This window comes from Pleurodeles waltl, chromosome 1_2 (assembly GCF_031143425.1).
Source record: "Pleurodeles waltl isolate 20211129_DDA chromosome 1_2, aPleWal1.hap1.20221129, whole genome shotgun sequence".
Lineage (NCBI taxonomy): Eukaryota > Metazoa > Chordata > Amphibia > Caudata > Salamandridae > Pleurodeles > Pleurodeles waltl.
Window position 1 is genome coordinate 504,835,863 of NC_090437.1, and position 22,524 is coordinate 504,858,386.

Consider the following 22,524-nt stretch of genomic DNA (forward strand, 5'->3'; position numbering starts at 1 on the left):
TCCCAGGGCCTAGAAATCAGTGAATCCCTACCCTTCCCTCTTCTATATTTTTTTTAAATTCAAGTCAGGACAGGGGTTAGACATGGGGTCTCTATTTGGCAGTCGATTTGCACCCTGTCCAAGTAGGGACCCTCACTCTAGTCAGGATAAGGAAGGTACCCAGCTCAGATAACCCCTGCTCACCCCCTTGGTAGCTTGGCACAAGTAGTCAGGCTTATCTCATAAGCAATGTGTAAAGCATTTGCACATAACACACAGTAATACAGTGAAAACACTACAAAAGGACACCAGATCAGTTTTAGGAAAAGAGTCATTATTTATCTGTGTAAAACAAGACCAAAATGAGACAAATCCAACAAACTGTATTAAAGATATGCATTTACTTAAAAATACAGTTCCTTGAAGTTGATAGCTCTGTCTGGGGCTATCACGGCATTGTGAACCACAAATCCAACAGTTAAGGCTGGCCTCAGCGTTGTGGGACAGCTACGGTGTTGGGAAGACCCGGAAACAGTACCTTGGAAATGCAGGGTCTCATGATCCATGTGATGAGATCCGGAGTGCGGCATTGCTGGCGTCGCAGGCAACGGTTCCGGAGATCGGTGCAGTGGTCCGTCGGCCCTTGAAGTCACACACGTGGCAGATTGAACTCTGGGCTGATGATGAAGTCAGGAGAGCTGACGTGGATGGTGTTGGGCTGCGGTGCGAAGCAGGGCGGTGTGACGTGCGGTGTCTCCAGGTCACAGTGCAGGCAGTGGCATGATTGTTGTTGAATCACTGTTGACGGTAGGCCAAAGTCACCAGGGCGGGCTCTGTGTGGTGCCCACGAGTCGTGGTGCAGACAGAGGCGTCTGTTGATGATACCGGAGTTGTTGCCGCTGGCGTCAGTGGACCAGGGCTAAAGTGTGGAATGGGACGGTGTGTTGTGTACCTCACAAGCGGTGTGTGCAGGCCACGGTGCAGGCAGCGGCATTGGTGTCAGCGTGGAGCATTGTCATCAGGGATGCCAAGGCTGCGGCATGAGCAAGGTGATGCGGAGTGTGGGACCCACAGGTTACGGTGCAAGAAGCAGCTCGGTAAAAGTGTCAGGTGGAAGCACTGGTGAGACCAGGGTTGCGGTGCGACATGGGGCACAGCTCTGTGTGGCGTTGTCAGGTCACGGTGCAGTAAGCAGCATCGTTGACAACATTGTGGTGGTTTTTCTTCTGTTGCAGCACAAAACACACAGTTCCCAGTGCTGGTGACAGATGAAGCTGAAGTCTATCCCAGAGACTTCCAACATGAGGCAAGTTCTAATCCAAGCCCTTAGAGAAACCTCACAAGCAGAATACACAACAAAGTCCAGTCTTTGCCCTCTTTAAGGCATAAGCAGCAACTCCAGGCAGACCCAGCAAAGCACACACAGCAAAGGGACAGTACTCCTCCTGTAGCTCTTCAGCTCTTCTCCTTGGCGGATCCAGAAGTGTTCTATAAGTCTGGGGTTTTGGGTCCACTACTTATACCCAGTTATGACTTTGAAGTAGGCACATTTCAAAGGAAAGTCTCAGTTGTTGACAAGATCCTACCTTGCTCAGGCCTGGCCCCAGACATACATCTGGGGGTCATAGATTGCACTGTGTGAGGGCAGGCATTACCCTTTCAGGTATAAGTGACCACTCCTCCTTCCATTGTAGCCCAGATGGCCCATCGGGATATGCAGGCTACACCCCAGCTCCCTTTGTGTCACTGTTTAGTGGGGAATTCACAACAGCCCAACTGTCAGTCTGACCCAGACATGGAATACACAAGCAGGCAGAGGCACAGAATAGTTTAAGCAAGAAAATGCCCACTTTCTACAAGTGGTATTTTCAAACAGACAATTTAGTAACCAACTTAATAAAAAGATGTGTATTTAAATTGTGAGTTCAGAGACCCCTAACTCCACACTTCTAACTGCTCCCAAAGGGAAACTGCACTTAAAAGTCATTTAAATGCAGCCCCCATGTTAACGTATGAGAGACATAGGCCTAGCAACAGTGAAAAACGAAGTTGGCAGTATTTCACTGTTAGGACATGTAAAACACATCTCTAAATGTTCTACCTTCTAAATACACTGCACACAGCCCATGGGGCTACCTGGGGTCCACCTTAGGTGTACCTTACATGTAGTAAAAGGGAAGGGTTGGGGCCTGGCAAGTGGTCACACTTGCCAGGTAGAATTGGCAGTTTAAAACTGCACACACATACACTGCAGTGGCAGGGCTGAGACATGTCCACAGGGCCACTCATGTGGATGGCACAACCAGTGCTGCAGGCCCACTAGTAGTATTTGATTTACAGGCTCTGGGCACCTCTGATGCACTTTACTAGGGACTTACCAGTAAATCAAATATGCCAGTCATGGATAAACCAATCACCAATACAATTTACATAGGGAGAACTTGCACTTTAGCACTGATCAGCAGTTGTAAAGTTCGCAGAGACAATAAACCAGCAAAAACAGAGTTCAGCATACCATCAAAACAGGGGAAACACACTAAAAGATGCCAGGTCTGACAACAGGGAACTAAGCCCTGATTTCTGTGATGGCCTCCAGCAACATTTTTCTTCATGTCATTGGCAGCCAATCATAGCTTGTCTCCCACGGGAGCGAATTGGCTCAAGGGAAAAAAGCTCCCTTGGCTAATCAGAGCGCTCTATTTTTTTAGAGTCAGTTTGAGGGACTCTCAACAAACCATCAATATATACAAGTATTTTTGGAGCTTAATATGTACAAAAATACTGAACGGATTTATGCCAAATAACTAAAAGCACGCTTTCTGGACCATCATCTATCTTCCTTCCAAATCTGGTGTTACTCCATTCAGCAGTTTTTTGCACTATTGCTTTTTAAAAAGTCTATGGAAAATGCTTTGGCATGTTGGGTTTTGAGATCCCTCTTTGTCTCCGACCCGCATGACTGATTGCCTTAGAGCTTTCCTTGCACAAACTAGCCAAAAGAAAGAAACCTTATGGACAGTTTTGTGAAGATTCATAAAACGGTACCAAAGGTATCAGCAGAACAAAATTGCCAATTGGTATGGAAATGCTGACCTAACTATAACTACCCAGTGGCGACCGCCACCGGCTGATAAAGATACATATATATACATATATTGATATATCTCTATACATAATCCACTGGTGATCTCCACTAGATGGTTATAGTTAGTTCTGCATTTCCACAGTAAAATAATTTTTAGTTTTTTTCAAAACTTTGGCTCCGTTTGACAAATAGTCACAAAACTTTCCACCTCTCCATTCATTTTTCCATAGGAAAATTGAACAGCAATGCTGCCAAAACCATAGAATGGATTTGTGCCACATTTGGCAGAAAGTGAGATCTTGGTCTAGAAAGCATGCTTTTTGTGATGTGGTTCAAATCCATTCAATAGTTTTAGAGCAATTAACGCTCAAAAATGTGTACATGTAACATCACAAATGATACACAGATCTCATGCTTAGATCTGATTGGCTGCCACCACATCAACAAGGATGAATTTCCAGCCATTTTAGGACTAAGTACTTAATCCCAAGTCCTAGAAAAAAGATAAAAAAAGGTGGAAGGGGCAAGGTAGGAGTAACCTGCCCACCTTGGCTTGGTGAGGTGCCCCAAAGGAATTCTGCCTGTGGCCAAAAACATTTTTAATAGAAATGTTGCTGCAACTTTGCAGAGGATCTGCAAATCACCGGTAAATATTTTTCTAAAAATGCAAAAAATAACCTGTGATGGACAAGTCTTTTGGTCAGACAGAAAACCTCATTTTGTAGAGGAGGGAGTGCATGTCTCCCTCCCCGAGATTCTGGGAGGCCCGAGGACCCCAAGCCTCTGCACCATCATCAAAATAATTGGGAGGGAGCACACTGCCCCCCTTCCCAACCCTCCCCTGACCCAGGGACTTTATCCACCTGGACAAACATCATATAAAAGAGGGGCATGTGTCAGCACCCCTCCAGAGTCTCGAGAGACCACAGTGATCCCATCCCCGGGGCTGATCCACAATTGCAGGGGAAGATGCATGCAGCCTTTCTCCTGGAGCCCTAAAAGGCCCTGCAGACACCATCCACCAGAGATTGCTCTGTTCCGTGGAAGTCCATGCCCAGGACACACAAACATATGTCTGCTCCCACCCAGCAGTAGCATTTTTAAAGCTCCTGCAGTGTGGGAGCAGACATTCCTTGCATGCTTGCAGGTATGCAGGCAGGGAAAACATATCTGTTCTCACTCTGTGGGAACTTTAAAAATGCTTCTGCTGGGTGGACCCTGCATCCTGTCAGCCTGACTGGCACCTGTCCGTGGGTCACCCTAAAGATATCCGGTGGCCACATATGGACCACACTTGCTGTTCAAAACCTCTCTTTCCTCAGATGCTAATTTGTCATTTACCTCATCAATGTATACTCAAATACATTGTGTTGCATCATCTGACTTTTATTGGTATCATATTTGTTACAGTGCCCTTGAATAGCTAAATCATGGCCCATCCGTTGTCTGGGCCTCATTAATGCCTAAACTACAAAGTGTGACAGTGTACCTGGCCCATAGCCTTTGATGGTGTACGTGGCCTCCAGCAGAACCAGCAACCTCAGATAATGTCCATGAAAAGTCGACACATTTGAGGACCCTGACAGTTCACACACTGAGTAACATTGACCAAATATTAGAGATGGCTCATGTGTGGGGAATACCAGCCATATTATTCTGCACAGAGGCTACGATGTTCCCAGATGCATTTCCATCCACAGAGGCCAACTTGAGTACAGATGTTGCAATGACACATGCCGGATCCTGACACCTGAGACATTCTCTCACTTAGCACACCAAGGTTGCCCAGTTTAAAGTCTCATTACACGTCTTCAGTGACAGGGTGGGACCATCCACGTGTAGGTTACCATGTCCTCAATGACTTTACTCACATTTATCTCCAAAGGATACTCATTAGATACACGATTATCTGCCACTAACTCATGATGAGTAACTCATGATGAGTAACAGTGACAACATACACCTTAACAGTTGATACAGGATCAACATTGGACCACACACATGTACATGTACCATCCAATCAACAAAGTGGTTGCAAGCAGCTTATCACAGTAGTGACCCAATTGTAACCTAGCATGAAGATTGAAACATGCCACTAAACCAGGTAATGCATAAAGGGCCACATACATCAAAAACCTATTTGCAATTATGACATAAGGAACTTTGAGAATTTCCTAATAAATCAATGCTAAATGGTATGTCACAATTCTCTCAAGAAGTAATAGGGCACACTTCAAATGGGCTAATGGTATTACAGATTTGCAAAAAGAGAATCATACTCAATTTGCATCTATGGGCCTGCTGCCAATGGTTTAGCATTACTGAAATTGGTAAAACCGTTGATTTATTCGCAAGTCAGGAACAGCAAATCCCAGGGTGCTGGGGGCCTAAGTCCCCCTCTGCTGCACCCCAATTAAAAAATTTTTTTACGGAAACGTGAAGCACACACAAGCTTAATGGGAATGTGTGCGCTACATGTCTATAGTGAAACATATTTTAGCTACATTAACTCGTAATTAGCACATGGTTACCCCCAAAAATTGTGTAGGCGTCAATTGCATTACCTAAATGGCCCTTTTGAAATTTAGAATAGCTTGATACATGTGCTCACAAATTAGCTAATAAAGACATCCTGTTAGCTCTTTCATATTTGGAAAGTCGCAAACAGCATTTACCTACATGTGTGCGCAATTATGAGTAATCTCCATTTTGGCCAATCATTACTATTGCACTGTGAATACCTTCCATACATCCTGTAAGGCACATTTGCTTTCGCTAACCCCAGTATTCATCATTTAGCACCGTTTGGTAAAGGAAAATTTAATGACTCATTTGGACATATAAAATACATATTTGCCATAATGCGTCATATTTTCACGCATACAGCTTGTGCATCATATTTTTTGACGCACAGGAGTGCAAATAATGCTGAGTCAAAATATTTTTAATAATTGGTAAATAATATTTTGATGCGGCTTAATTTTAAACTCTGGAAGTGTAAATTATGCTGCAAACCAATAATATTTACCATTTATAAAAAATATTTTGATTCAGCATTATTTGCACTCCTGTGCGTCAAAAAATATGACACACAAGCTGTATGCGTGAAAATATGACGCATAATGGAAAAAAACGGCAGCCATGGTATGCAGGATGTGATGTAATAGGATATCCTGTTTACAGATTCTGTACAGTGGGTGTACTTTCACTTTCACTTTGCAGTCTGTGATTATTCTAGACTGTGTGGCTGTGTGCAGAGTGTTGTCCTGTGATTTTGTGCTTTTGTGTCCAGAGTGCCATCTTACTTGTTGTTTTGTCATTAATATATTGTTGTAGAATACTGTCTGAGTCTGTGTTGTCTATATTTGTCCAGTCCAGTGTTGTATTTATTGTCTGTGGGAGTCTGTTGTGGGTACTGTTATATAGGGGATAGTTGGGCTCTTCTATTTGTTAAGTTTACTTTGTATTTCCTTACTCCAACTTTCCCCATTTTCCCCTTTCTTCTTTTTTTACCACTACATTTTCCCCTTTTCTGTGCCTAAATGTCTGGTAGGCCACGTCTTTCCAGGATGGGTGAGGAGGAATTGGGGGGGTTCATATGGCTGGTGTGCCATTTCCTCCCACTGATGCTGGAGGCCGGGGGTAGGGTGATACAGGGGTATCACACTGAGGCCAGAAAAGTCCGGTGGGGGAAGGTGTGCCATCACTTGGTGCGTCTGTATGGGAGCCAACGCAATGAGCATCAACTGAAGCACCGCTGGCTGACCTGATCTCCAGGGAGCAAGATCTGCTGGACCACCTGGGAATCATGATTTTTGGCCATGTTGGTGAATACAGATCATGTAAATGTGCACAATTAAAAGCTGTGTAGTGACATGAGATGATTGGTACACAATCTGCCAGATAAGTAGCTGACTGTGTGTAATGCTGAGGAAACATACAGGGTAATTGATGCACTATGTGAAGGATGACAAATGCTAGCAGTCAGGCAGCTCATGTTTTGCACTCTTACAGGTTGCTTGTTGCTGAATGTAATTTAGTGCCGTCTTTGTGTCAGACAAACGAAACATTAATGAGGCAATCAGGACTCTACAGGTCACAATTGCCAGTGAAGTATGGATGTACTAACATCATACCTACATATGTTGACGCTATTGCTAGACTGAAATTGGAAACCCTACATGATGCAGAAAATGAGTGCTGCCTTCACGTCATTTGATGATATCAATGTGGCCCAGACATATGTCTCATGTGTGCCTGGTGAGTGTGTAAGGAAAGTGTTCACGGAAGTGCTATGCCTGTTAGGGATTAATGTGCTCCTTCATATTTTATTGATACATGCCAGATCTGAACATGAACCATATTTGGAAAGGAGTCAGGTGCCCTCAGCTAACATCTTAGACAGGTATTTTTTGTTTCTTGTGCCAAAATCTGATTAGGGATGGCAGTCCAAAGGTATGGACTAGGGTACACACATCTATGTTTGGTGCCAATCACCATTGTTGGGACACATCAATTTATTAAACTTTTACAACATGAGGTATTGCCAAAGTCCCTGCCCCTCTGTACCATGTACCTATCTGTCACAAATGTGTCGTTACCACATAGGCTGTTTGACAGGTAATGCAGTCCTCAAGTAACCAGTCTATGGATGTCCCTCTTGGATGCACATGAGTAGACGAATACACACCAATATTCTTGCTGCTCACTAATGGAGGTGCATGTTTGCCACCACATGACAGTCAGGGCGACTGCATGTGTGTATAAGTGTGTGTAACTGTAGCAGGAGACCCATCCAATGTAAATGTTGTCCATTAAATATTCCATGCAGTATGAGCATGTCTGAAAGTGTTTCATTACCCATGTCAGCTTACAAATTGTAATTTTTATTTGAAATTGTTTGTCACTGCACTGATTCTGAGCATATTCTTCCTTCCATGCTTTACAGGTGGACCTGCACCGTACACAGTGGGAAAGGTGGCTTGTTTTGAGGACCCTGACACCTACAGTGAGTGTTGACATGTGTGTTCTGTTTTGTGTTTGCTGGTGATGTGTGATGGACTCCAGTGTGTTTAACACATTGCAAGGTGTGATGCGCTGCCCAATCCTTAGTCTTGTTCCATTAGTGGGATTTCAGTTCCTAGAATATTTTGAGTTGACCAATGCTTATCCATTTGTCTGATCTTGGCTTTGTAGGCCATTCCTGTAGGGCCCGCTATGAGAACTGGGGTGAGTTATGTGGAAGACACTAGTTACAAGAAGAGTTGCACTGGGACTCGTCTCTGACTGAGTCTGCATGTCAGACTGACATTCTCCCAGATAGCTTCTGCAAATGGCTTTTCTGAAGACTGCTGCTTCCCTATTAACCGATGTACTGAGTACACTGTAGGTTGGACCTTCTGGGAGCATGTACTTCCACAAGTTGAACTACAAGTGTGTGGAACTAGAGTGCAAAGGCCTAGGTGTGCATGCTATTCATGATCATGGGTGTTCTTGCTCCTCTGTGTCTGTTGAAAATTATGCCTCACTGGAAGTATGTGATGTTGACCTAGGTCTGTACATTCTGACATGTGTGGGCCTTGGATAGGACAAGGTTTAGCTGACTCCAATTTGTTGATAGCCTTTACTGGTGGTGTGTGTGTAGAGCCAAAAACATGTTGAGCTTTCTCTACACTCCTGGGTGTGCATGTATTTTGGAATTGTTTGTTGTTTCCCCATCCCTCAAACACAGGCATGGGTTTGTGAATAGGGTACCTAGGACTGAAGCAACCAGTATGTTACACATACTTGTGACTATTTGAAAAATTGTGTTGAACCTAGTGTACACACTGAGGTGTGGCACATGAGTACTGTACTAGCAAATCCCATTACAAATTGCAGACCTTGAGGTTTGTGATTATCATCACATACACTGACATATGTAGTCCAGGCAATAGGCGGAGGAGGTGCAGCATGATTGTTAGCTGCAACTGTCAGTACTTTGATGACAAGTTATTGCCAGTTGTTACCCATCATGTAGATTTTGTATGTGCTATGTGTGGGATGACCTTTGTAGGCAGGGTTTCCATTTACTTCCTCTGACACTTTCAATGATCTGTATGGTGATATGAGCTGTTACAAGTACAGTAGATGTATTGTCAGATTGACCACTTGTGCTATTCCACACAATGCAGTTCCTATGGTAAATAGTTGCCCTATGTCTTCACAGATGCAAACATGACACCTGCCCAGAAGCATGAATTTGAGAGGCGGGCCATGAGGTACAGACACATCCTGCAGGTGCAGTCGGGGTTCTGAAGGATGGCCCGTACCTACCAGTCTGATCGGGCCTCCGGAGCATGGTGGGCTTCACCACAGGGTGGCCCAAGGTTGCCCACTACAGCCACCACCACCACAACCACCGGTTCTCCCCAGGTGGCCCCAGCCACAGCGGGGACAGTTGTCCCTACATCTGCAGCACACCCAGGCCCCAGCAGTGTGACAGCTGCAGGACAGTCCAGTGGGCTAGGCTCCACACGGCCACAGAGCACCTCGGCCGGGACACAAACGGCACCAGCACCAACAATCGACCCTGTGGCATTCCTGGCTTTGGAACGTAATTCCTTATTAAGTGTGATGGGCAATGTTGGGGTTCCTGTGTGTTTGAAAAAAAAATAATATATTATTTTAAAAAAATAACAAAAATAATATGATTGTGGAGGATAGTATAGTATGTGTGTAGGTTAGTATGTGTTGTCCTCCATGTGTCCTGTCTCATAATGATGGGTGAGGGGTTGATGTTTAGAACGATTCGTTACATGTGAAGAGTAAGTTTAGCTTAGATTAGTTAGGGACAGTTGTGGGTAATGAGTAGTCAGGTTAGATTAGGGTAGGTATGACTTTTCCCTTAGTTGCCTCTGGTGTGATTAGTTTTGAACAAATATATAGATAACCCTTTACATTATGTGTTAACTGCTACTTGATCATGGCCTTGGCATCAGTGTAGATGATTGTTGTTCTATGACATTTGTGTCCTATGCTACAAACAAATACAAACTGAGGTGTAAATTGGCAGCTACTCCAGTGCTACCTGGGTAAGAATCCACCATTTGATCGAACCACCAATCGGAGTTGACATGGATCACAAAGGATTTTTGTCGATGAGTATGTTTTCTACGTCACAAAGTGTGCTTCCAGACTTGGTATTGTGGGGACAGTGTTAGGTCGGACTGCAGTGTGATGTTCAGGGACACCTTCGAAGATTAGGTCTTGTTAACACTCTTGTCTTCTTGTCTTCATAACTGACATAGATCATTTGTGTCAATATTCAGCATTATTACCTATTTGGGTGTTAACTCAGAAAGATTGATTCATGCTGTGTTTTGTAGTGTTTGCTTAGATTAGACTGCACAGTTCAATCTGTTAGTATTGCATGGTGACAACATTTAACAGCCACTAATAGTTGACTTTGATATCTCTTGAGGAACCATTATTCTGTCCAACACAGCATGATAGTGTGTGGTTTCTCACTTCATCAGTTATTCTCCTCAGGATGGGCAGGCTATGATGCAATCCTGGCCACTGTGCAGATGGTTCTGACTACATAATGTCAGGACAGTTGTATTGACAAGCTACATGATTGGAACACAGGCACATTTGTGTTATCTAGAGCACAGTTGATGTGTCAAATTACACAGAGACATATTTGTTACGCAAGTGCTATTTATTGATAGGTGCTGTAGTCCAATATGTACATTGTCCACGTTTGCTGAGTCCATTCTACTGAAATCTTACATGGTGATCCTACTGAAGGGGTGTAGGTAATGCTACTGACATACTGGGGTGATGTTACAGACAGTGCAGAGCGACAGGATTTGCCGATTAGTAGGAGAGAGACATTAACTGGGCATGCTGACAAGTTATACAGTGGTTAGCAGAACAGTCATTGAGTATAGTTGTTGTAAGACTGGCATTTGACAAAACGTTGGACCTTGGTCAAAGTAGGCCATGGTGCTGGAACTAGTGCTTCCGGGTACTCTTCCGTGTGAATGTGATCTGTTCCATGTCTTCTTCTTCTGATGTGTGTGTTGCCTGCTTCGTCCTTGTTGTTGTTGGTTGTGAAGGGGCAACACACACCTCAGTGTTAGAAGACGTGGAGTCAGACATCCCGGTCGCTGCTCCCTGTGAAGGTCTTAAGGGCAGTACTGCAGCAAGGAGGGTCTGCTGGTTTTTGAGAATAGCAGCCACATCACGATGGTAGGCAGCCAGGTCGGCCCTGAGTGAGTCATGATTGTATTCGTGCATGCAGTGGAATGTTTGGGGTGCGAGGTGTTGTGGCAACTCTCTTACTGCAGTGGTGATTTCCTTGAAAGTTTCTTGTAGTCCTTGCCGTATGGATGTTAGGGCTTGCATAGCTGCTGCCTGATCTGCAGATGGCATCATGCACGAACGCACCCCATCTAGGCTGGCTGCCATAGTTTGCATCCCCACCCGTACCTCCTTGGCCAGCTCCCGCTGTACTCCAACTACAGTTCGCTCAAAGCTGGTGCCTGTGTCGTCTGAGTCCTCAGCTGTATTGGAGCTGGCTGGTCTTGAATTGGGGTGGTGGGTGGGTCCTCTGCGATGGCTGCTTGTTCTGTGCTCCTCCTTGCGACTGAAGGTGGGGTCTGGAGGGTTTCAAGGACCTTTTGGTCTCCTGGGGAATGTTTATGGGCTCGTCATCCATGTCATCAGGGAAATCTGGGACAGGCATATCGGCAGGAGATCCATCTTCCTCTGCAATGAAACAGGGTACAATTAGTGTGTCTGTGTTGTGACATTTTTGACGTGACGTGCCTGCCTTTTGATGAATTCACTTTGTGATCTTGTTTTGTGTTAATATCTGCAATCCTTCAGATGGGCATTGTTTCAGGCCTATGGCCCACCTGTGTGTCAAATGTATGTTATTGAGTTATCCGACTTGTCAGCCTCATCGCCTCTAGGTGTAGATTTATGCCAACTAGAGAATTGCCACCTTCTTGTCCTACTCGACCCTCCGTGTATATCCATTCTCATGGTGAGACCTTTCAGTGGCTGTAGGTGTTGTGATGGCCCTGGCACCACACTTAACTATCAGGACCTGCCCCAATCCCTGATCATTCACATCGACTTAATTTTACTTGACATGTAGCATATCCTATGCATGCCAATGTTATGTTGTGATATGGAAGTTGACATTGTTGATGTGTCCTGCTGATGTTGGGTAATGTGTGTTACATTGGATTGCCCTGATAGTCTTAACAGTGTCTTATTTTGTTCTCTGACTGTGCAGGTGTATTTCAGTGACCAGTTTCATGTGTCCCCTCCTCAATGCTGTTGTCTGAGCAGTATGACATTTGTGATGTTGCCTTGTTAGCCAGGCACGGGATGGACCCTGACATATGCAGCATGGGTGTTTCCTTAGTGCTGTGTCACTCCTATTGTTGTTTACATTGGCTGATGTTAGTGACACCTATGGGCATTGACATATGAGTGTACTGGGGCCTTTGTCTTGTTTCAGGAGATTGTTGCAGATGTCATCCTCACCCCCTAATTTAGGTATGTATGCTCCATAGGGAGGTTACTGCCATTGGCTACTTGAGCTGCACACAGATCAGAGGTGGTAGTGGCAACTGTTGTTGCAGTTACATTGCAGTTGTCAGTTTGGCTAGAGGATTGCTAATAGGGCCCTAGTTAATGTAGGAGATATGTTGGCTGACGAGTGCCAGGATGTAAGTTTGACGTAGTGGCCTTCCCTCCTGTTGTGGCTTTCCCTTTGCTCCATCGTTGGCATGACAGCATGCCCCCATGGGACTGTTGTTGGTGTAGTGTAATGGTGTGCCCCAGCTTCTGTTTGTGCAGGCCATGCCCCCCTGTGGTGCCCCTTTACCCATGCCACTCCATGTATATGATGACTTACATGCATTGTGTAGTAGGTATTTCCCCCCTGCTTACAGTCAACATTATTCCATTATAATTCCCCATGCAACTTACCCTGCATGTGCGTTGTCTCGTGGTAGTCTGCGCTGTCCTGTCCTTGAATCCCTGTGACGATCTCCTCAGGGATGACGGCTGCGACCATCTCCTCCATGTGGTCCAGGGCCTCCTGTGGTGCTGGACTCCCCCCTCCAGTTTGCAGTGCTGCCTTCCTGTTCCTGGCCATCTTTTCCTTGGTCCTGCGTTTGCAGTCATGCCAGCGTTTCTTACACTCTGTGACTGTTCTGCGTACTTCAGCCACACTGTTAATCTTTTCAACAATTTGTTGCCATATGGCCTCTCTCCTACTGATTGGCAACTTTGAGGTGATAAACAGTTGGTGCTGGTGTTCTGTCACCTCTTTAACCAGAATTTCCTCCTCCTCTGCACTGAAGCAACACTTTCTTTTCTTTCTGTAAGTGTCCTGGTTCTTGTATGGATCGTCCTGGCTGGTTCCTGGTCTGCTGTCATCTTCCTGGGGTCTGTAGTGGCATCTGGGATCCATTTTGGCTCTCCTCTGATGCACTTGCAGTGTTCGCGTTTATTTTTTTACGCTATTGCGCCAAAAAACGGCGCATATCCAGGTTGCAGTGTCGTAAATCGACCCACAGTCATTTCCGCCGCGTTAACGTCGTTTTCCTTTACGACTTGACGCCGCGGTGTGCATCAAAAATAATGACTCCCACCTGTTGATTGCGCGGCCGTGCGGCAAAGTATAAATATGACGCCCGCACGGCGCAACGAAATGGAGTTAGCCGGCGGTAAATTTTTTGACGCAAAACTGCGCCGGCGCAGTTTTGCGTTAAAAAGTATAAATATGGGCCTAAGATTTGGAGCATCCAAACCAGCCTGTCTTCCAGCACAAGGTTGAAAGAGGATTTACTGAACAATATTTAAGCCAACATGGTTACCTTCTCCAAGGCAAAGCTGGCTCATTTTGAGCATATTTCGAAGGAATGTTCACTGATAGTTGTGAAAACCCTTAAACATGCTCTCCAGTAGATTCGTGCTCACCCAATCTGCTTGCCTCAGGGTCCACTATTATTAATCCTCTGCTGAATATGATACGTATTGCATCAATGGCAACAGGCACATTTCCGAGCCCTTGGAAGCAAGCAAAGATTCTACTTTTAGTGAAAAAAACTGTGGATCCTAATATTCCATCTAATTGAAGGCCGATCACCTTGTTGCCAGCCATATTTAAAGTACTTGAAAAACATGCAAACAAGCTTTCCTGTTGTCTGGAAGTCAACAGTTTGTTACATCCTAGCCAGTCAGGCTTCAGATTCTATTACAGGACTGAGAGAGCTTTTTGGATGCCTCCAAACATATTAACCTTATCCTTGATATCAGGGAAAATGCTGTATTGATTATGCTAGATCTGTCAGCAGCTTTTGATACTGTTCCCCACACCAAACTGCTGGATTGTCTCCAAGCTTTTGGGGTAATAGGACCTGCTTGCGTCTTTTCTGGCAGATAGAAACGAACAAAGTTAGGATTCCCTCTTTTTCCACTAACTTGAGCAAATTGTCTGTGGGAGTCCCCCAGGGCTCTGCCATAAGCCAACCCCTTTTTAACATTTACCTTATTCCCCTGGCCCAATGAGCAGAAGCCCTAGGACCCAAAGTGATCTCTTATACATACCATACACAAATGCTATTTTCTTGGAGCAAGGGAGAATGGTTGTTTGGCACACCGATTAAAACTTGTTTAACAGCAGTTGTTCTCTGGTTTGCAACCTAAGAACTCAAGTATAATAAAGAGAAAACTGAAATTCCCTTTTTTAGTAACTTTCCACCAGATGTTTGGCAGAATTTCTGGTCCAAAGCCCCTCGCCCAAGACCCCAGACTGGCATAGTGAGAAATCATGGGATTAAATAAGATTAAGTTAAAGCTTTGATAGGCATCTGTTTCAGTATCATGCGTTTTCTAAGAAAAGTTCTCAATTTCATGTCCTTTTCAGCAAAAAAACTGGTCCTTCTGGCTTTGTAAAAATCCAGGATAGATTGTTGCAATGCCTTATATTTTGGACTACCGGAACATCTGATGGACAGGCTTCAAGTGGTCCAAAATGCGTCAGCCTGCCTTCTGGTAAATCTGCCAGCTAGAAAGCGGATCTTGCCCCATATGCGGGAATTACATTGGCTACCCATCAGGAAAAGAGTTTAGTTTAAGGCTCTCATACTGGTGCATGGGATCCTTTACCAAACAGGGCTTCTTATCTCAGATCCAGGTTTAATTTTGCACTCTTCCAAGAAGGCTGAGGTCAGCTAAAAAACTTCTAGCTGTGATCTCCATAATTAAGTGCACAAGAGCAGGAGGAAGGTCTCTCACCTACCTAGGCTGATTAGCATGGAACCAGCTACCTCTGGAGTTGTGAAAAGTGAATGATGTTGCAGTGTTTAGGAAAAAGCCTAAAACCTGGCTGTTTGTGCAGGACTAATTACATTCTCGTTTTTAGGTTAAGCATAGCAGTGCCCAATTGCTGCTTTTCCGATGTGCTGGTATCTATGTGGGCTTTTAATGATGCCCACCCCAGCACGCCCATCACTTTCACTCGCTCTTGGGCTTGCCTTTCAAAAATCCTTTGTTTTCATTGGTAAATGCTTTACGTTTGTCCCTCCTTGGGGTGGTTTTGTTACCGCCTTGGGGGTCGACCGTGTTACATAGATAATTGCATGTTTGCCAATATGTTTGACTGTGAGCAAACTTCTTTTTCCCTTTGTGTGTCTTCTTCACGCTCGCGCTTATGGCGGCTGTGGCATTTTGAATCGGCTCACTTATGTAAACCGTTTTACTTTTCATTTTTCCTTTTGTGTGACTCTTTCGTGCTCACTGTCATGGTGGGTGGGCGCTTTGAATCGCCTTGCTTATGTCAACCGTTTTACATTTCATTTTTCCTGTTGTGTGTCTCCTTTGAGCTAATGTTCATGGCAGCCGTTGCACTTTGAATCAGCTTGCTTATGTAAACTGTTTTACTTGTCATTTTTCCTTTTGTGTATCTCCTTCACGCTCATGCTCATGGCAGCCGTGGCACTTTAATTTGCTTGCTTATGTTAACTAATGTTTTACTTTTCATTTTCAAATTATGTGGCAAGAAAAGTCCAGTTAGGAATTTACAGTGCCAATAGCTCTAACTGGAGCAAATGTGAAATCCATTGCATTGCAAATGCTTGCTACCTTTGCTAACCTATGATTTTGTGCAGGGACACTCCATGGAGTAGCTGTGCGCAATATAAATTGCTTTCATCGTCATCAACAAATGCAGTTGCAATAAAGTTGTAGCAGGTGTTGGTCATTCACTGTTATGTGTAGGCCTGCGCGAAAACTCTGCTGTGCTGGCAGAGTTTGCAGAATTCCACAGAGAACACGGAATTACCAATATATGCCTCACTCCGAAATGTAGCAAGGTTTTTTTCTGTTTTCCCCCTGATGACGCGCACTTTCAGTCATTTTGCATGCATGAGAAGTGAGATGGAAGACTTCTGCTCTCTCGCAAGCACAAAAAAGATTTTTTATCCACTCGCGAGAGTTAGTGCTGCACCAGCGACTTCCGCTGTGTCTTTTTTGACGTAGGGGAGCACGAGTGAGCGCGGTTGACTGCTGCTGTGACCTGGCGGAGCTGAAGCAACTAAAATCTACAACTTCAAGTGAAAAATCTTCTCTAATTGGCCATTCGCAGTGATATTGTTATGTGAGGAGTTCTTGTTTAATATTTTTTTTTTCAAACAACAGGAAGTGAGTGCCCCAGAGACTCCAGCTTCATGTTCCTGTCCAGCAGGCTCCTCCCACTGCTTTGCCCATCCACTGGTCACTTTCACTTTGATTTCAAGCTAGAAGGATCACTTTTTTATCTCCAGGAAATAGAATTGGTTTTAAGGACTTTTTTGTATTTTAGATTTCACAAGTAAGTTGAAACACACTTGTATGAGGCTGTTGTTGTTTGTTTGATAGGGGGCATGTACCAGGATTTCTCTGTACTTTTATTCAAGTTTTTTAGTTTATTGTGGTGGGTAGCCTGCATTTGAGGCCTAGTTATAGTTTTACTTGTACTTTTTGTTCTACAAAGGTAAAATGTTTAACAGTTCACTACATTTTCTCCATGTTTTGTGTTGTAAATTTGGAATATTTAATAAATTGCATAATAATGTTAAGTGGCGTAGCCTGGTAATGGAATAGGCCTTCCAGCTGTAGACCCGGTACTAGTCATGGGTGAATGATGAAAAAACAACTGTTTGTGGTGTCTTTGGAACTGAAATACCATGGATGGCATTGGATTAAAGATAACAAAATGTTGTTTGGCTTTATTTCACATTTTTTCCGCAAACAGTGTATGGTAGGGTTATAGTACTTGATGCCTTTGTATGACGTGTGTTGTTGTAAACATTTTTGCCTCTTTAATTTTAGTTTCTTGAATTACTAATACTGGCTTAATGCTGTTTTTTGAATCTCCTGTACCAATGCCTTCTTTGTCAGCCAGTGCATGAGAGTGTTTGTCATATGACACCATTTGTCTTTGTCCCCCCCCCATGTGGCCAGGGGCCCTTTTTGTGTAGTCAAAATTATAGTCCTATACCTATATGTGCTTTTTGTTTTCTATTCATCCTGCTTGTTGTTTGATTTGGCTGGTGGCCATTTTGTGTAGGCAGCCAGTAGTCATGCATGTGTTCTTCTTTGTCGTGATGGCCATGCCTCATTGCTGGTTGTTGTTTGACCATGTGGATGGTGGGCATTTTGTGTATGCAGCCAGTGTGCTTTAGGGCTACATGAGTTCTTCTTTGTTGTGGTGGCTATGCCTCCTTGCTGGTTGTTCTTTGACCATGTGGCTGGTGGCCATTTTGAGTAGGCAGCCAGTGTGCTGTAAGCCTGCAAGTGTTCTTCTTTGTTGTGGTGGCCCTGCCTCCTTGCTTGTTGTTGTTTGACCATGTAGCTGGCGGCCATTTTGTGTGTTATTCAGGCCTGGTAGGTCAATGCTTATTACTAAATGTACTGAATAAGCAGTTTTTTATATTTTATTATACATTTTTTTGCATTTTTCACCTCCACCACTCCTTGACTCCCAACTACCTGTGGTTTTTCATGCTAGTTCCCTTCCTCCAGTACATCACCAATTGAAATCTATTTTTTTTTAAATGTCCTTTTTTTCTAATTTTTTTCACAACCTTTATTTTATTTAAATTTATAATACCAGTGCAATATTAATAATACAATTTACATAATATTTAAACTTTTTTTCTTTCTTTTCGATATTTTTAAAAATAATTTACTATTTCTTTTTTTAAAAAATGTCTTCCTATTTTCCCTTTTAGTCCTATGTCTGCCATATGCATACAGTTGCACTACATTACATAACATTACATTATTCAAGGATTATTATTACATTTTTCACCAACACCTCCCTAAGTGCCACATGCCAACTTGATGCAGACAGATTCTGTATGTTGCAGTTGTTGCTCTTTATTATCCTTCATGACTGTACATGATAAAGAAAGTTCATGTTGGTGTGTTGTTTTTACGAATTGATACACTGTATTTCAAAATTATTCAAACTTTTATTTAAGTAACCATTCCATAATATTGTTTGTTTCTACTACTAATGCAACTGCAACAACAATGCCACATTTCACTGATCCTTTTTGCATGTTTGCTTTTAGGTGTACGAAGAGAATGAGATATCACCCACCCTACTGCCAGACAGAAGGCCTGTGCTCAAAGTGATGCATGACCACACTCACAACCCCATGGACATCTCTTCAGCTTGTGCAGCTAAGTGCTGACAGGTTCAGGATGGCCCCAAAGAAATCAGCTACCAAGAAAGCAGCCAGTGATAAGAAGGAGCTTCCTACCACTGGTTTGTCACCCCAGACCTTTTTTGGGCACAGACATGGGTCCGCTGCACCAGCCTATGGGGTCAAACTGGGAGCACCACTTCTGCATTAATGGCCCCATTCAAAACTAGTCCCAAGCCCAAGTCTGACACAGAGGCTGCCTCTTTAGTCACTTGAACGCCCACAAGCAGTTGTATTGGACTTACTCTTTCTCAAAGTAGTTCCCAATTGTTCCAGAAAACTCAGGCCAGTGAACAACAGCAGCCGCAACCAGCAACAGCTGTTCCTCCCAAAGTAGGAACACATCAGGGTGTTGAGCTTTATGCAGAGGAAGCCAAGGAAGCCCCTCTTTCACAAGATCCACTGTCTTCCAGATCTCGGCCATCTTCTTCATCAAGCCCCCCTTCTGATGATCAAGACTCCACTTTGATGCCACCTCAGCCTGAGACATGCCAGGGGAGGCAAGGAGTGAAAAGGAAGGTTCCTGAAATCCTTAAAGTTATGGATGATGAAGTAGAGGATGACGAGTCTGATGACGAGCTAGTCATCATGGATGTTAGCCCAGCCCCAATAGAGCCAAACATTACCCCATCTTTTGAACCTGCTCCAAAAGATGTGGCACCAATACTACCACCTCCACCAGATTCCATATTTTCAAGGCCCCTGGTGCGACCTACGTCCACAGACACCTCAGTAGAAGGCATTGCAGAGAGGCAAATGTCAACAAAATAACATCCACCTACTGCCACTTCTTCAGACATTGGAAGTGGCACCAGTGTTAGAAAGTTGACTTGTTTATGGTTAGCGAAAAGGAGACAAACATTGCTATATACTCCATTTGCCACACAAGTGTCAGTCGGGGTAAGCTTGGTACTGACTATGGAACCAGAGGCCAAGCAACCCATTTGAGAAAACACCACGCAATCCGCTGGGAGGTGCACCTTAGCGTCCAAAAGGAAAAGCCTGCAAGTAGTGATAGTGAAGGTGTTGAAAGCAGGGAATCTGATCCAATCATGGTGGAACTTGAAGGTGAAGAAAAGAGTGACATTTTTGTTACACAAATTAGCCCTGTCCCCAGCAGTGCAGTAGTATCATGGCCCATATCAGAAACATCGCAATGGCACAAGAAGACTAAGAGTCAGGTTGAAACACCAAGGCAAGAACATACAGTGGCTGCCCCCGCTGAGATGCACATTGAGCCTACCACCACCTTCTAAGCCTGCAACAGTGGCACCATTAATGAAAAAAATCCAGGCTACTATTACTGTCATGTTTAAGTAGGAAGACCAGTATGCACACAACCACCCAACGACACGTTTATACAATGGGAAGCTGACTAAAATGTTAGCATTAGATTTCCTCCCTTTTTCTTTTGTGGAAGGAGTGGTTTTTTAGAATTTGTGGCAGCAATCTGCCTGAAATGGAAGGTTCTGAGCCAGACCTATTTCGCCAGAGTTAATGTTCCAGTGCTGCATCACGATGTGCTGGAATTGGTTGGACAAGCTTTGCAGCAGAGTGCTGTCCACACAATCCACCTGACGACAGACATGTGGACCAGTTGCCAAGCCACTGATTACATGTGCATCACTGCACACTGGATCTCTTTTGTGGGTGTTAGAAAAATTATATCTAGAGGTGTTGGGCCAGCTGAAATTTTTAATGGTGGTCGGAAGCATGCAACAGTAGCTATGTTCACCATGGAGAAATTTCATACAGATGAAAAGATCTTGGATGACTTTAACAACAAGGTCTTTGAAAGGCTGTACCCCAGAGGGCTTAACATTGGATTTTTTGCCTGGACAATGGCAGTAACATAGATAAGACCATGTCAGATAGAGGATATTTCAGGGTCCTGTGTTTGGCGAACTGCATAAACATCATTGTACAGGACTTCCTAAAAAAAGAACCCCGAGTAAGTAACTTACTGTCCACATGCAGAAGAATCTGCACTCATTTTAGACATTTTTTTAAAGCCTGCAAGCTGTTGAGGATTCTCCAGCGCGATAATAGAATGCCAGTTGAAGGCCTCATACAGGAGGTGCCAACACGTTGGAATTCTACTTATTACATGTTACAACATCTGTTTGAGCAGTACAGACGGATCAATGAATATGTCATGCAAAGAGGGTATACAACTGTGAAAGGCATGATCATTGAGATAGACCAATGGGGCCTGGTCAAATGCCTGACAGAGATGCTGCTTCGTTTTGAAATTTTCACACAGGAAGTCAGCAAGGAGGGCTGTACCATGCGCCAAGCTAGCCCATTGGTGCAGATGCTGCAGAAACAGCTAAAGAAACGTACACAGGAGTGGATGAAAAAACAGATGCGCTGGAGTTGGAGGAGAGCTTAATCCTTTGCTTATCTGTTAATACAAGGTTTCAAAAAGACATTGGCGGTCATTACAACATTGGCGGTAAAAGCCGCTTACCGCCGTGCAGAACACCGACAACAAACCGCCACGCCCGCGGAAATCCGCCACAGCTATTATGACCCACAGTACGGAATCCGCCAAAATTCAGACACCCACACAAGTCCTCCACACCAAAGGTCAGTGATAAACTGGCGAAAACAAAACCTCCACCGTCACGCCAACAGAAATACGCCCACACCATCACGACACACGAATCCATGCGGCGGTCTTTCAACCGCCGTATTCGATTGGTGGTACAAACCGCCACGCTCAAAATACACACACATTTACAAAACACAGCCACTTTGGACAAATCGAAATACAAACACCTGACACACATACACACACCACTCCCACACACCCAATACTATATAAAACACCCACAAACCCCTACGACCAGAATCACTGAGAGAAGTCCAGAGAGAGAGACACCACCATCAACAAACTAGCATCCACAGACACACAACACCATCACCCACAGAACTTTCATGCACCTCACACAACACACCACTACATATCAGCACACTTATCACTACACACACCACCCCACACATCACCCACACCATGGCACGGCAAAGACACCCCAGGTTCTCGGAGGACGAGCTCAGGGTCATAGGGGAGGAAATCGTCCGGGTAGAGCCACAGCTATTCGGATCACAGGTGCAGCACACCTCCATTGCTAGGAAGATGGAGCTATGGCGAAGAATAGTGGACAGGGTCAACGCAGTAGGACAGCACCCAAGAAATAGGGATGACATCAGGAAGAGTTGGAATGACCTACGGGGGAAGGTGCATTCCGTGGTCTCAAGACAGGCGGTTCAGCGGACTGGCGGCGGACCTCCACCTCCTCCCCCACAACTAACAACATGGGAGGAGCAGTTCTTGGCGATTTTGCATCCTGAGGGCCTCGCAGGAGTAGCAGGAGGAATGGTCTCTGGTAAGTCAAATCTTAACTATTACATCCCCCACCCAACCTGCATGCCATCACATACCCCCACCCTCATCACTCCAACTGCTCACAAATGTCCCAGGATCACAAACCACACATCCCAACACCAAGCCCTGCATGCAACAACAAAGCATGGACAACCAACACCAAAGCATGCCCACTGCACAAACCCAGACACCCCCCTAAACCATCCTCACACAGGGTCCCACACAGGAATGCAAGCACTGTGGTACACGGTCAACCACCCATTGCACACCATGGCACACACAGATGCAATAATCATGCTTTTACACCCCTG